Source organism: Falco punctatus, assembly GCF_963210335.1.
Source record: "Falco punctatus genome assembly, chromosome: 11".
NCBI classification, from domain to species: domain Eukaryota; kingdom Metazoa; phylum Chordata; class Aves; order Falconiformes; family Falconidae; genus Falco; species Falco punctatus.
Genome location: NC_137591.1, coordinates 17,744,022 through 17,761,207, shown reverse-complemented (window position 1 = coordinate 17,761,207; position 17,186 = coordinate 17,744,022). Strand labels below are relative to the sequence as shown.

The 17,186-nt window shown below is 38.0% G+C and overlaps 1 protein-coding gene across 16 annotated transcripts in view; it reads left to right on the top strand.

The window, feature by feature from the left end:
* LOC308071356 (uncharacterized protein) overlaps positions 1–17,186 on the top strand; it is a 533,731-nt gene that overhangs the window by 217,128 nt on the left and 299,417 nt on the right. The window lies entirely within an intron of this gene.

Sequence of the window (17,186 nt, the reverse complement as noted above, 5' to 3'; positions counted from 1 at the left end):
ATCTGAATGCATTAGTACCTTGTGCTTAATTAAAGTAAACAGTGATTAAAAGTCTGATGATGCTTCCTAATTCAATACCAAGGTCTCTACTTTCAAGAGGAGACTGTAACTGCACAGCGTTTTCCTCAGGAGTGAGGTTTGCATGTGAAGATCCTTTCCTGTGCCATTTGCTGTTTTTTGCCGTTTCGGTTGTGCCTGTACCTCCATCTATAAGCAAGCAGTAAGCCCTGGGAGGAGAAGGTGGTGAGGGAGAGAGGATTTTAGTCCAGACCATTTTGGTGTCTCATTCATAGATATCCCCTTCTCTTATAAAAAACTGCCAGTCTAAACATGAGAGCATGTGCATACAGGAGCAGGAAGACACAGGGGGATTATGTTAGGGAGGGGCCAGGAACCTCCTAAACTGGTTATCACTGACAAAACTGATTCTGTGTAAGGATAACATACGGTAGAGAAGGATGCAGTGCTTGTGATCTTGCATCGCTGTAGGTACAAGAAGCTTATCTGGCTATAGGAATGTTCTGTGTAGGATTTTTGTATTGTTGGTCATGTCCACCCAAATGATACACCCCTGAAGACAACAGCTACATCAATCTGTAGTGCTCTGCACATTTCCCTAAGAATTTTTCAACAAGCTCTCCTAGGCTTTATTTTCTGTGCACTGGCAGCAACAAACATTGCAGCAGGTTTTCCTGTCTGACACCTCTTGCTCATCCTGATCACTATATTTATCGACACACAGATTTGTTTTTTCAAATCACAACTTCAATCATACTCATTTTATCATCTCTGAAGATTGCTTGGCACTGATCTGGGTTTGGTTTGGGTTTTTGTTTTAATGACACTTCAACAGAAATCATTGAGTTTCAAAAAAAATAAAAACCCCTTCCAGCCTATCCAGAACCTAACAAAATAAACCTCCATTCTGTAAGGTCATTTGATGGCTAAACAAAACATGTACTCAGTCCATATTTTACTGGAACTTATCTTTACTTCTAACATCCACTCTTCGCCAGATTTTGTCATCACCGTTTTACTGAATGCTATTTTATTCCTCCAGTCATCCTATATATCTTAAGAGAATTATGAGAGAGCATGAGTTTCTGTGCTGTGCATATGTGTAAAACAATTTGACCCACAGTGCTATTGGTTTGTTGCTGCCAATAATGTATCCCCCCCCCCCCGCCTTTTATTGCCTATTTAGTCAATACAGCCTCATAGACTTTTAAGATTTTTGAGGTATGAAATACTTCTAATCCTATTTATTTTATGTTAATCATATATAGCAAAACTTAATTTTGTCCTAATAAAAATATTGTAAAGACAGTTTTAGCGTTGAGTCAGCAGCTCTGAAATACTGAAGAAAAAAATTAGCAGCATTTCTTCATTCAGTCTGTAGTCCTATCTTTCTGTATCTGATACTTTAGATACGGTATGGAAATCTGAAATGGATTGGGAGTTTCTCTTTCATCTGTCCTTCTTAAAGATGTTTTTTTGGGAAGCAGGGAGGATGAGTGCTTAGGCTGTGGGTTTGCAAGTTCCACATTCCTACTCCTTCAGGAGATTGCTATAAAGATTGCCCTCCCAGTGCTTAGTCTTGTTCCCACACTCCTGCTGTTGACACCATCACCTGCCTACTCCCAGACTTCCCCTTATCTGCAGCAAAATGCAAATCTTGTTCAAATTATGATAGAGATCTCACACCAAGTAATAGCTATTTTGTTGCAAACCATCAGTCATGTATCCCTTGTGCCCAGTGTTGTCACCAGATACAAAGAATAGGCAGGTCAAAGCAGCTCTCGTAAAACTAAGACATTAGGTCAAGCTTAACACTGAAAGCCTGGGTTCAGTAAATGTTGTCTGAAGGTAAGTTGACATTTTCCACTTAGAAATCCCTCATTCTGTGTATCCAACAGAGAAAATTTGAGGGACAATAGAGAATTGTCCAAAAAGCAGTATTAGGAACAACATACCCACTGATCCAATCCTCTTCCTAACTGTAACATTCCTTGTAGCCACTTAATGTCATTCCACGACCATGCAGCAGTGGGCTCACTGGGTCCACCCTTACTGCCTGGTCCCCCCCTTGCCTCCTGCCGGGACTGCTGGTCAGCAGACGGCCCAGGCCCGGCTGCCTGGGGTGCAGGCAGCGTGCTCTGCTCCGAACTCCCTGCAGTTCTGCCTGCTTTTTTTTCAGTGACTTCTGCCCATTCCTGCTGCCATGCTTTTAGGTCTGTTAATAGTAGCAGAAGTCCTCAGTGGAGGTCACTGAGGTCTTCTACAATGTCAGTAAGGACATTCCCCAGTCCCCATCAAAAAGCATCTCTCTGTCTCATACCACTACAAATCCCTCAATGTATGCTAGATCCGTCTGAAAAGTCTTCTCAATAGCACAAAGAGGCTCACTGGAGGGAACAGGTTTTAGAGTTGTGCAAATGGTAGTTGTCAAAATCTAGCTGCAGCATTTTTTTTCCTTCTCCTCACAGTTTTTTCCCCATCGAGCCAGTTCTGAATCTGTGCAATTTTATTTCTGCTCTGAGAATTGCTGGCAGGGTGGTAGACAGAAAGGGTATGCAAATGGAGGTCTTTCTATAGCATCTTCCCAAAGACAGCTTCTGCCACTCTGGGAAAATACGTTATGCAAACAAAGAAGATCTGTGGTTTCTTGTCTCTCTTCAATATCAAGTAAAATGGGGGACTTTAGAGCTTGAAGCTCTATAGGACCTATACTTTCCATCTACTGATGGTTTTATTCTGCTTCTTTATGTTGAATTTAACCAATGTGGCTGCATTTCAGTAATCTGCAATGACAAAGGCTCCATTTAAAACACTCTTTAAAAATGATCAGATATAAATTTAGGCCCATAAATATAGGAAAAATATCACTGCTTTCTGTGGATCGGAATTTGTTTTCCATTTGGTAATGGCTCATTCAGTATTGGCTGTTCGATTCAGGTGCAATGGGTTGTTGTTGTAGATTGTAAGGTTTTTGAAAGAATGCTGTTATCATACAGTCTTTTAAAATAATACCAGTAATACTATACCATTAGCTAGGAGAAGAATGCCATGGTTATGAGATCTATTCCTGCCCAAAGGCGGCCAGCCATATTTATAAATTGGTGTGATCTCCTTGCTAAGTAGTTGTTCAGGTTTGCCTTGACTCACTGGTCTGAGTAGTAAGTAAGTGGACTGGTAATTCAGCTTCTCTCTAATTTCTATCTTGACCTCTACACTTTCTTTTTACATTATCGAGCCGGCATAGAATTTTCTATGCTCTAAATAATACAGACAATAATTGTGTGTCTGTATTAAAATCGGGAGGCATTAGGGGGTTTTTGATGTAATTTTATTACTTTCTTCCGCTGCGCGTCAAAGTTCCACACAGAGTACCTGTTTTTACTTAGGATTTTTTTTTCTTTTTATTAACCAGAACTTTTCAACCTTGTGTGATCTCTTTACAATTCCCTTTAGAATACATAATTGTGCTCGATCAATTTGTTAAAGGCTTTTGAAGTGTTAAAAAAGCTGCATTAAAATTATTTTCTTTCAGGTTTTATGTTAATGAACATAGGTGCTATTCAAAGCAAAGTCAGTGTGTCAAGGGAACTTTAACTAAAGTTATTCATACATAAACTAAAAAAGGAAACATCTTTAGTGGAGGAAAATACATTTAATGAGTAAGTGCAGCACACAATTCCTCCTTTCAAAAATGTCAGTTCATATTGAACCTCCATTCTAGATATCTTACAATTACTTTGTCAACAGAAGGTAGAGTAGTGATGGATGATACATTGGTTCTTGAAACCAAACTTTCTGTGAGTTACTTAGGCTGAAACTAAGTGCTTTTACATTCCAGTCTTATTGATGATAGTGGTTTTATATTTATCACCCTGTCATTTCAGTTGACTGTATCAGCCTCTTCAGTGCAGGAATATGGACACTAATGGAGGTGTGTCCTTAGTGCTCTAAAGGGTCACAGATTCATTCCACTAACATGTTCACAGCCCTGTTATAGGCTCAGAAATTGTTTTGCCATTTTAAACAGTAATCTGCAGCTGTAGGTGTATGAGGCCTGTGAAAAACGGTTTCTTACTGGTCTTTTTAGACCACGCTACCTGTTTGACACTGAATATGCTTCTTTCAACTTTCACTAATATAATGGTACTGTTTTGCAACCTGCCCTATAATAGTCAGAATTCTACCAGGGCCTTGGGAGTCCAGGATCAGATTGCAACATTTATTTATAAGAAATTCTGTCAAGAATCAATAATAGTCTTGGGTCTCAAGTTCCTTCTTTAATAATACTTTGATATGATTTGTCACAAGCTAGCCCACAGTATCCACCAGATTTTATTACTTAGCTTGCAGCACAGTCTCTCATCTTTGAGTCATGAGATCAGCCATGGGGAGACCTTTAAAAAGCTATATTCTTTACTGTTTGGTTATTACAGAAAGTCTATATTACTCAATAATATCTTTTATAAGGTGTGCTGTCACATCTTCACATAGATGTTTAACCTCGATGTAGATATACTGAATGCCTGGAGGCCATTTTAGTGACATGGACATTGTTTTTCATGATTGGATGCCAAATGTATCAACAAAAACAACAGAAGTTGGGCCTTATTTTCACAGCTTGGTAGTTCTGACTGAATCTCATACTAACTGTCGATAGCAACTAAGATTTTATTTAGAGTGTGGAGTGTAACATTTTTATTACTTGAAAGTAGTAGAAATTCTGTGAAAGCAATTTAGATTACTTTCCACTGTAATATCAGTTCCTTAGGTTCTACTGTGTATCTCAATAAACAAGATCCTACTGTGTCACTCGCATATTGTGGTTCTAAATATATAAGATTTAACTCAGACCTGAAATTCAGATAGTTACAGTTGGCATTTACTTAATACAGGCACTTTACAAAATGAATTATAAGTATTGTTGACTTAAGGCACAATAAGCTTGATTCAATTAAATTTTCAGTAAAGTTTGTTAAAAAGTGCTTTGAATGAATACAGCCTAATCAACCTGTGAAATTCAGATGCTCCTCTTCCCTTTTTGTGAAATTAAGAACTGAGGAGTCAGAGGGAGACATAGAGGTTTGCTCTTTGTATTGTGTCATCCGTCATGCACACGAGTGGGACCAGTAAAACTAATAATAGATAAACATGTTCTCATCAATCATGTTTTTTCCAAATATGCATTTTGAAAAAAATATCATTATAATCTTTATAATTGCTTATATGCTATATATCTTTACATTTTCCTGTCAATAACAGCAATTGGTTATAGTGTACTGCTCTGTATTTGAAGGGTCTTTCAATTTGCTACGTAACCATGTTGTCAGCAGAGAAGGAAACCTCTATTAGGGTATTGAATATTGAGTTAAGTTTTTTTGGGCCAGGCAGGTTTTCTTCAGGATAAAAGCACACATGTTTTTCAGAACTGCTCACAGTGAGTATCTCAGAAAGAAGTAGGTGTGGTGATTTAATTTAAAGAGATTATATCTCCCTGGTTTATAATTTTTTAAAGCCTGTCCCAGTAAAACTCGTAAAGCAGGTAGGTCTTTGTGAAAGCCATTCCTCATGTATAATAAAGTTACACGGCCTGTTTTAGCTCAGAGCTAAGAATACAAAGCTATTAATAGATCCATAGAGGGTTGTAATACACATCTTGAAAAACAAAAATATCTCTAAATTCTTTATTAACAGTGCATAGTAAATTTGGAATTACAGAAGGGCAATCTTGAATTGACTCTAGAAATTGCCGGTGCTTTATTTTGGAAAGGTGACATTTTCATGGACTAAAGTAATTTCAAGACTAAAAAGGTGTGTTGGTTAAACAAATATATTTACCCATGAAGAGCTGCTAAGACCCTTTCCTTAATGAGAATTTAATTGAAAACTGGAGCTATTTCCTTCAAAAGACTTTGCAAGTTATCCTGAAAAAGAAGAGTTTAGTACTACATGCAATCTAAAATGTAGTAATTCCATAATATCTCAAACACTGTATTAATTTTGCAAATTGTTCCAATTTCTGGCAAGAGCCTTGGAAAGGGAGTCCTCAGGATATATAGCAATGCGTAGTATTCAGTTGTAGTGTTCATTTTCAGGCTGCCTAGTCAATTAATTTTGAAACATTGAAAAGATTGTTGTCTAATTATTTCTCTGATGTTTGAGTTATATGGAATGGGTGAACTAGAAAGATGAAAAATTTCTTTTCCAATGGATATTTTGGAAAGGTTGATGTATCTGGTACCACAAGGAAGATTATATATATATATATATATATATATATGCACACACTTGCATAGACACACACATATGCACGTGAATATACATATATCATAAACAACTAGTGAAGCAATTTTATTTACCTTTTATAGGTTTAGAGCCATATGTAACATAGCCTAACTTTCAAATATCTGAATAATCTACCTGCAGGTAGCACTGACTTAAATAAGAAAAGATGTTAAAAAAAAAAAAAAAAAGACATTGAAAATGAAGCCTGGAGTAGCCTATGGTAAAAAACAAATGGTATAAATTAGGTGTGGACTTGAACACTTCCTATGTAAAATAAAGGAGAAAAAAAGTCAGGAAAGCTGTGGAGCTTATCAAAGAAAAAGAGTTAGAGGTGGGCATTTCAACATTAAAATTAGAAACAGAGAGGTAGTGGAAACCTGGCTTCCTGCCTAAGTTTCATAAACTAACCTGTGCTCTAGATTTATGAGAAACAAATCTAGTTAGCCCTAGTCTTGTCTTTTCTAGTTTGACCTCAAGCCCACAGGGTGAATCAGACTCATCAGAACATTTCATTCAGCCCATGCCCTACTCTTTGCCTTAGAGCTGTTATTGCCCTCCCTGAGGAATGTAAGGAAATATGCCCATCCCATGACCAAAATGCAGATGTGACCTATCATACGGCCTGATTTTTACCTACCACATCCCTGCCTAGCAGGTATTTGGTTTTTTTTCAGTAGCCTCCTCTGTTTAGCTTGGCCTTCGGTGCCTGCAGAAAAGGATCTATTATTAGATGAATCTAGAAAGCTTCCCCTTCCCAACAGAAAAAGATTGTTTTTTTCTAACATGCCTATCAGCTCTGTCAAACTCTTGGTTTTCATTGTGCTCAAGTTTCCAGCAGCATATTGACTATCCCTCTAACAAGACCATGACACATGCTTATTTTTTGAGTATCTTTAGATAGTGCACTAATAAGTGAGAAGGAATAGAAGAAACAATGCACGAGTTTTAGCATGTTAACAGTATAAGTGTATAGTGGTTTCGTGCATACTTTTTAGAACTAGTAGCAGAACCAATCTTTTCAAGATCCTTCATTGTTAACTGGTTCTGGAGACTCTTTACCAAGGTGCTCACTCTAATATACAAAATTGATCAGACTAACTCAGATTCTGTATGTCTCTTTTCCTTGCGATTTAGCAATCTTGAAAAGCCATTGGCTATTTACATAGTCGGTTACCTCTAACATAATAACAGGTTCTGTAGAACCGCTCAAAATTCAAAGCAGAACAACATGCATGGATATTAATCGTGTGAGCTTGATGATTCTGTGAAATTTATTGTTTACAGGCATCGTTAGTTTTATTGGTAGCAGGCCAACTGTGGTAGAGGTCTATTTAGCGTGTGATAGGAAAGCAGAGGAAAGTGTTAACTTGGGTTTTGATCTTATCAACTTCAATCACTTCCATAAATCTGTGTTCTAGAAATGCATCTAAGTTTGTCCTAACTTTCCTGGGAAGCCCATATTTCCCTCTAGTCCCATCAAAGTTCACTTTATTAACCCAGGAGTTATAGGTTTCAGCAGAAATAAATTCTTTTAGCAGCAGCAAAATGTACTTGTCGGGCTTTCCACCAGATCTCTGAAAATCTCATTCTTTTGTGTAGGAGCCACATTTTGTATGCTTACCTCTGGCAGCTGCTCTTCTGTAGTACATTTGCCATCTCCTGCACCCACATCCAGACCGGTAGTACTCATGTATTTGTCAGCTTGCATTTGTATTCACATCACCCCACTTGGGCATATAATTCACAGAGTCCAAAAGAAATGGTTGCCATTTTTTTGAACAGAACTAGGACACAGGAAAAGAGCAGAGGAAAAGACAGGTTTTATACTCCTGAGCATTTGCAAGAATACTGAATGGTGAGGGAGAAAATGGAACTGGATGTAGCATTGAAGAAGAATCCTAAATCCTGCATAGTCATCCTTGGCTTTCAGTTGGGCAGAATAAACAATCATAGTTTAGATAATGGCTTGTTTGCAGTTCTGTTCCAGTTGTGCCTTATGGAAGTATTTGAGTTCTCTTGCTTAGAAGCAGAAAAATGCCTTTGAAAGAGCGATCCTCCTGAGCAATCTTTTGATTTGTTTCTTTAGCAAATTTACCTGAATTTGCCAGATCTGTTGACTGATCTTTTTGATGTTTTCTTAGGAATCTGGATGTTGCCCATGTTATGTTTATAAATGTTGCATGTATATCTCTGTAGTTGTTACATGGCTTCTAAAGGGCCAGTTCGGAGTTAAAACAGCTGTTCTGGCCTTAGATCTGAAGAACAGCATCAGTTAACAGGTTTTGACACTGTAACAGGCAATGGCTCATAGTTTTTGAGTATTTACTTTTGCTAATCTGAACCAGGGAACTGCTTGATCATGAGAGGAAAGTTTGGCCAGGATTGCAGGGAGACACTTTCAAATTAAGAATTTGAAAGGAATTAGAAGATAATCCTTTGCTGAGCATCAGCTCCCTAATAGAACAAAGTGGGGGAGAGAAAAGACACCAAAACAAGGAAACCTAATTTGAGCTGTTTAGTCTCCTGAAACCAAGTGTAGATATGTCTTTAGTCTTCTTTTATTTCTGGCCATTCATTTTTCTCCTGTGATATTCCTGTAGCTAATTCCATTTCTCCCCCTGAACATCGTGACATCATGATGGTCACAGAAGGAATGGATGGGCACATCTATACTACACTGTGCTGTAGAAAGCAGTACAGCTACAGCAGCATGGAGCTATATACTTACAGGGCTGGATTCCCTCCAGAATGTGAGAGAGCTCATTTAAAATTGGCTCCAGGATCTGCTGTTCTAGGACAGAAGATAAAACTAGCACACCCTGCTGGGATTAACATGGTTGGTAATCAGGCATTTCTGTAACGTTATCGGCTCAATCTAAAAGTTTCATTGTAGGAACTAGATTTGTGAGTTCAAGCTGGAGAGAGAGACTGGGAAGCTTCATCTCTGAGCTACAACTATGGCTACTTGGGAAGTGAATTCAGTACACCAAGTTTGATCGGAAATGATTATCCTTGTGCTTACTGCGACTTTTCTGTGTGATGATTTTGCATTAGGTTGTTCACCGTACAGAGAAACATGGCAATTCTTAACTCCTTCTGAAAGGAAATCACTGTATTAGGATGCTACGAGCACAGCACTGGAATGCGCACTCCCAGAAAGTCATTCATTAGCACTGAGCATCCAGAGAAGGAACATGCTCACTGCCTGCTGACAAACTCAGAACATTTGGCAGATTCTGAGGTTTTTTGCAGGTTGGTGTTGTGACGTGGGCTGAGCTTTCAACCTTGCACACAACATTAATAATATGGAAATTGAAAGAGTACATACTCCAAGCAGGGCATGTTCCCAAGTTTGTGCCAAGATCTAAGCCATGCTGTACCTCAGGACTCTGAGCACTGGAGTGCTTATTAATTTTTCCCTGTAATTCTTAATAAAATTGTATTGCAGCATGCAAGCAACAAGGGCTTCTTTGATAATTTACCCTCTGCAAGTTCAAATCCATGTTAGTGAAAGGAACTGTCTACCTTATATTTCAAAAGTAATGAATTCAAACTCTGTTGGGATTGTAATTTTATTAGGAATTCTGCATATCTTCTCTTGTTATTATTTCTGGGTCAAATGGATCATTATATTGATTGATCAACACTTAATTTGTTATTATCCATAAGTACTCAGCAAATAATGAAAATACCCTGTCACTTTGTTAAAGAATGAATAAAAGAGACAGTATTAGGTTACTTTTTTTAATTAATTTTTTACATACATGTAGATCAAGCTTGTATATCTCTGGAGCTTTGACTGGCCACTCAAACATCTGGCAGGAAAAGCTAAGTAGTAAAATAATTCCTATATGTGTGTGTGTATATGTAGATATTTTTACCAGTGTTCACTGTAAAAATAGAAAAAATGCAGGGCAGTAGGGTTTATGATAATGCTACAAGTTAATGATCTTGAGCACAGCAACAAACTTTTAGTGTTGCCGTACTAATCAGGCATTTCTGTAGCCTAATCAGCTCAGTCTAAAAATCAAAAATCATGCAGCTCCATTCTAGGAGCTAGAAGGTCTGTACTTTGTAGCTGGAAAGAGAAGAGACTGGGAATTTATATGTATTTATATTTATATATTTATATTTATTGATTTATGATACTTCCTTTTGTAAAGTTACATCTGGTTCTGGATTTGTTAGGCACATTTTCTCGTAACTTCTACTAACTGACATCCCATACAAAGTAGAAGAGCGAGAAGCACTGAAACATAGAGCATTCAGTACAAGTAATGTACATGTACATATATATTACACCATCAGTTGCAAGTCTTGAGGGAAAGACACTGGACCTTATTTTCAAACATTCTTAGTGCATACAAATTACATTGAGGCTTATAAAAGCTGAAAGAAATCCTGTTTCTGAAAATTGGGACCATTTTTCCCAGCGTGAGTAACCAGCATCTAGCCTTAAGAAAACCTATAAATTAATCCGTCTGTGTCTCAGCTTGCCTAACTAGTGTCTAAAGGAGGAATACTCTTGCCATGATGCAAAGCAGAACTGACAAGAAAAAGATACTCTTTTTTTCTGTCACAGTCATCTTACATGGACCAGCATTAGAGATGTTATTGGTTTATATATTTTATCGATAATGCAGTGTCAGGCATATCAGTACATTGAACTTATTTTTTCTACTAAGCAGATCTGCAAGTGTGCTGAAATTATACCACAACAGGTTGTTCATGACCAGCAGCACCAATAAACGTAGTGTTTTTGCAGATTGCATCCCAGTGACCTATACATCTGCACCAAAACAACTCACTGTTCCTCTCTGAGTGTATTCCATGATGCGCTTGCACAGGGGACTTACAATTATTTCATATGTCTCATAAATCCTTCCACAGTATCCCTGACTAATTACAGGTGGGCAAGCTAACGTATTGTGGTTGGTGCTGACCTGCCCACAGACTGGCCAGCTGAGAGGCCAATAGTCAACAGAACTGCTACATTCTCAGTTGAAACCTTTCTTTCATGGAAGCACTAATTTGGCTCTTTCTTTACTACCCAGCTGCCAGTTTTCATGAAACTTGTGGCAGACTTTATATCCATACAGTTTCTACAATTTTGCCCCTTCCTTAAAGGAGATGAACTGACAGATGGACAAAAGAGCAGAGTGCGATGTTGTTTATTTTATCCTTCGAAAACCAGGCTGATGTTGGTATATAAAACTTCAGTCACAAAGTTATGTGACAAACACCACTCACAAAGTTATGAAATACCTTATAAATATGAAATATCTTATAAATATAAAAGGTGAAACTCTGATTTATGCCAATAATCTTTTCAAGCACTAATGTTTATCTAATGGATTCAGCTACCAAAAATCATATGCTACAAAGAGCATTATAATTTGGGATTCACCTGTGCCATTATATCAAAGCTAAAATTATTCCATGAGACTTTGGAACGTTCCATGTTGGTTGATACTATGTGCTTTTAACTAAAAGCTTCGTCTTTCACTTTACATCAACAGAAGTGGAACGATTAATGCTTCAAAATACAAGAGAGGCTTTTGTTCTTGTTTAAATTTTTGTACCTTAGCTTGAAAGGTATCTTGAGCTCCTTTGAAGTTTTCCTTTAATATGCTGCACCCAAACCACTTCTTTATAAGAGCCTCATTTAACTTTTACATTTTGAAGATCTTTCAATGCAAGCCCAAATGTAACAAAAGAAAGTGATAATTGTTGAAACAGGCAGAGTTGTTGAATAGTGTAGACACTGAATCTTATGGAAGCCATATCCTGGAAGCATCTTGTGCAACTTCTGGCTCTGGTGTATAGCTGGCAGGTAGGTCACATCGCATAGAATTCACTTCATGCTCTAGCTAATGTTTTCTTTAATTATTAATCAAGTTCAGTAGATCACAGAGACCCCAATTCCACAGAACTTGTGTAGCCCCTTGCAGAGAGCTCCACTTGCTGCCAGTGGCATTCCCTGAGAGGTCTGCTTGTGCGATTCTCAGACACAGGCTTGAATGCCAATTCTCTGTGATGTCAGTGGTTAGACTTCTATAGATTTCACTGGGGACTGGATTGAACTGTATATTTTTTGATAAAAGATTGAGTTTTTTCTCTCTGTGTTTGAAAACAGCTACCACCCAGATAATAGTAACAAGAACAACAACTGAAATGCTGATTTGAGATTTCAGTGAAGCTACTTAGGATTACAGGCAGAAGATCAAGACAGTCAACGCTGAGAAGTGCAGGATTCTTTGCAGTTAATCCTGATACTGCCCTGGCACTCCCAGCGACTATGTAGTGGTATTCCTGCCCAACAGCCAAATAGACTGTTTAGTAGAGCTTGCAGAAGTTGTGAATATTTTCATACCCCGATTTAATTCCCTTGTGAGTAGTTCCTGAAAGTCACTGTACGGTGTATTTAATTTACTGTATTAGAAATATGCCACTTCAGATTTCTGATGACTGTCTGGCTTTGAGGCTTTGATGCTGTCATCAGACTCTATCATGAGTGAGGAAATGTTGATGTCATACTGTGGTTTATGAGCCACAAGCTCATCATGCCTATATTTCTGCTTGATTTTGTGCTTCTACCAGTGTTGTGGGAACTCACACAGCATTTCAGACCTTTGAAAGTCTAATTCTCATGCACTATACTTTTTTTTTCTTTCTTTCTGAACTGGGGCAGATGTCCCTTTCTGTAATAATTTAATTAACATTTTGGAATAATGATGCATTAATTAATGCCAGATTAATGCAGACAATGGAAATGCTACAGAATTACACTTTATATCAACACTAATGCAAAATGAGCTCATCCTGGATAATATTTCTTACAGAGAATACAAAAAGAGATAATACTAATTAGGCCATCAATTTAAATTTACCATAATTTCAATCCATGTCACTTATCTGTTCTCTAACATAAAACATTCTGTTCTACCATACACTTTTTTGCTGCATTGATATAAGTATGGCAGCCAGACTGGGAGTCATTTCCTAATGTACATTCTTATAGATGATGGTACACTCCTGTGCTGTAATCCTGGGTTTGGTGCCTGTGTTGTGAAGGATTGAACTTTAAACATCAGTTATAGACTTGATAATGTTCTGACATAGATCTTCTGTGGGTACAGAAACTTCACTGGCAAAAAAATACCCCCACCAGAGGCACAGTATTTTGTATTGTGCATGGCACGTTATTAGACTGTAGCACACAGTTCAGATTATTCTAATTCTTCCTGGCATGGTCCACATTTGCTGCTGCAAATACAACATCTACAAAGTCATTCCTTTGTGAGCATTATTATTTCAACTGCTTTGTAACAGAATGTGAGACAAATAAAAAATGAAGATTTCTGTTCCCAAGTAGCTTCAGTCTCAGTAGCATATTCCCATTTCTGAGAATACATGTTTTACTTAAGACATGTCTGATCTCACTTGCAGTTTGGTGGATTTTTCTATGACCATCATCTAGGTACTGCTTCTTGTGCAGGCAAGAAAAGAGGATTAAAAAGATCATTCTGAAAAGCAAAGCATGAAAAAAAAATAGCAGAGATGATTCAGTTTCAATGAACATCCAACAGAGCTTTGCTTTCCTCTCCATCTCTCCTTCTGACTCTCTGGCATTCTGTGTGGAATCTTCTGGGTCACCAGAATTTCAGGCTTCTTGCTCTTCAGAAAGCTGTGTTGAAGACCAACAGAGAGTCAAGTCACTAGGGACCAGTCAGACTGACTTGCAAGCACTGATGTTCATTTGGAATTCCCAAGGTGTACAGGGAGTCAGATGCACTTCAGTCTAAAATATGTAATGAAACAACATCAGGGACCTGGAAGTCTTTTCTGTACCAGAACACTAGGAATTTGAGAGTTCTTCATCCACTGTGAAGAGCTTTGTTTGAAAATCAAAGGAACATTTTTTTTATTTTCCAGAATGCAATTTTTCAGAATTTGATGTGTGATGAATTTTAAGATATTTGGGGTTTTTTATTCCAAATACAAGCAACACCTGATTTTGAAATTCCCTGTGAAACAGACTCTGCACAGCTCTAGTTGCTTTCTTCAAACACTGAAACATCCTCCTTTATAGAGTATATATTAATTGTGTGCTTTTATACTAGCCATTTGTACCAATTTTATGGTATAAAATTGAATTATTTAGTCCAACAGAGAAAATGCTGATTCCCTTATAGAATGTTTTCACCAACAAAGGGATTTTAAGAAGCGTTGGCCACTCAGCAGATCAGATCAGGAGACAGCAGCCGTGGCAAACTATGGAGTAGTGACCGAGTTAAAAAAAAATAAACCACATAGACAGTCGTGCTTTATGGGAAAATGTTTCAGGCTAGATAATATCTCAGGAAATCCTTTTGCTGGTGCATTGTGTATCTTCCAGAAAAGGCCATCCTTTTTTATAGACATTCTGAGTGAAATGTCTGTCATGTAAAGAACGAACAACTCGTATATACCTAAATGGCATTAGCCCTAAAACAGGAGTTGTGTAGGATTTGTCCATCACAAATCTACATGGTGTTCTGCACCAGAATGAATTTCAGACAATGTACTTTGGCTTTTGCATACTGCTTTCTCTGGAGAGTACCATTCTGGTCTCTACCACATTGGCAAATTGAATTAATGCAATAGCTTTTCTTCTCTACAGAATTTATTTCTTATTTAGAAAAGGTCAGATATGTAAATCTGTGATTTTTTAAATGAAACTACCTCTTTTTTGGGGACAGTTTAATATGACTGGCCATCACTGCCCAGGACTGTTAAAAGAATATGTAGTTAGGAGTAATGAAGTGAGTGGATTTTTGAAAATAAGAAAAAATAGTTATTTTCCAAGGTGCTATCTGTTAGTGAAACGGACTTTTTGGAGAACTACAGTAAGCCGTCATCATTAGGTGGGCTTGTAACTCTGTGCAGAGTAGACAATGTACTAGACAAAGTATGATAACTGAATAGACTGAACTGATGTTGATCCCAATGTTCTGGAATTAAGAAATCCCAGAAATCTTTTTGATCTCTAATTTCTGTGAGGACTGGCAAAGAAGGGCTTTTGTGGATCAGGACTCAAGCAAGTATAGTAAAACAGTCTTGTATAGTAAAACAGTCTTGTGCCGAGGAAAAATTTGCTCTGTGCCAATCTACACTTTGCTTTCCCATCTCAAGTGCTATTAATCCCTTACTTTCACAAGCAATCAAGTATGTTCAGAAAAACTAAAAAAAGTTTTTAAAAAGATTATTTTTAGATTTTATATGAAACATCAACTAGAAACTAATTGGATTAAATATTTTAGTATAAAAATAGCACTCTTTTCCAGACTTTTTGTTTAGGTTGCCAGTTTTAAATATGTGTTTTTCTCTGTTTAAGTCTCCATATTGCATTTTTTTCTCATTAAGTTATATGGTCTCAAAATAAAAAACTTTTAATCTTAATGTTTTAGATGATCATAACACTTTATTGCTAAGAATGGTATCGTCATAGTGTTGAGAGCAGCTCTGAGGAGGACTTGGGGGTGTTGGTTGACAAGAAGCTCAACATGGACCGGCAATGTGTGCCCGCAGCCCAGAAAACAGACTGAATCCCGGGCTGCATCAAAAGAAGTGTGCCCAGCAGGTCGAGGGAGGTGATTCTGCCCCTCTACTCCTCTCTCATGACACCCACCTGGAATACTGCATTCAGTTCCGGGGCCCACAACATAAGGAGGACACGGACCTATTGGAGCAGGTCCAAAAGGAGGACACAAAGATGATCAGAGGGCTGGAGCACCTCTCCTATGAAGACAGGCTGAGAGAATTGGAGTTGTTCAGCCTGGAGAAAAGAAGGCTCCAAGGAGACCTTATAGCAACCTGCCAGTACCCAACAGGGGCCTGCAGGAAAGCTGGAGAGGGACTTTTTACAAGGGCAGGTAGCGATAGGGCAAGGGGAAATGGCTTTAAACTGCAAGTGGGTAGGTTTAGATTAGGTATTAGGAGGAAATTCTTTACTGTGAGGGTGGTGAGGCACTGGAGCAGGTCGCCCAGAGAAGCTGTGGCTGCCCCATCCCTGGCAGTGCTTAAGGCCAGGCTGGAGGGGCTTTGAGCAACCTGGCCTAGTGGAAGGTGCCCCTGCCCATGGCAGGGGAGTTGGAACTAGATGATCTTTAAGGTCTCTTCCAACCCAAACCATTCTATGATTCTGTGATCATGGAGGTACAAATAAAATATTTTAGCTGGACAGGTATCTGATGGTGCTGTGTTTCGCTGAAACTACAAATGAATATCTACAGGGGATGGAAATAGGGTTGGATGCCTCCCTTGGAGATGACATCTTTATGGAACATAAAATTCTAAATGTGAAGATGTCAGGGTTAACTTCAAGTATTTTAGTACCCACATATTTAAGTACCAGGGTTTTTTTCTGGCACATTTCCAGCCTTAAATCAGACATGGAATACTTGTAAGGTGATGGTTGATAGAGGATTTCAACAGCTTTTCAATTTTAACTTTACGTTTAAGGCTTTTGCAGGACATCCTTCTTCTATGACAGCACCAATACATTGGTAACACCTGCCTCTTTCCAGTTGATCACACCTGTTGACACTTAGGTGCATTAACAAATCAACTAATAACCTTCTGGTCCTTTTTTTCATGTGCATTAGTACTGGTAGCTCTGTGCATAGAGAATTATGATATACAATGTATTCCTTGTTTAAATGGATTTTATTGAGTGCCAAACGTATTTCTGGTCATATTGCTTAATGATACCTCTAACTCAGAAAGGGTAATTCTAAGAAAAGAAAGCTTTTTCACAGAGTTATGTAATTTTTGAATAATTCCATTCCCAGGCTGTCCTATGAGTTATATGTATTTAAATTTTGTCCCAGAATAGTAGGACAGTT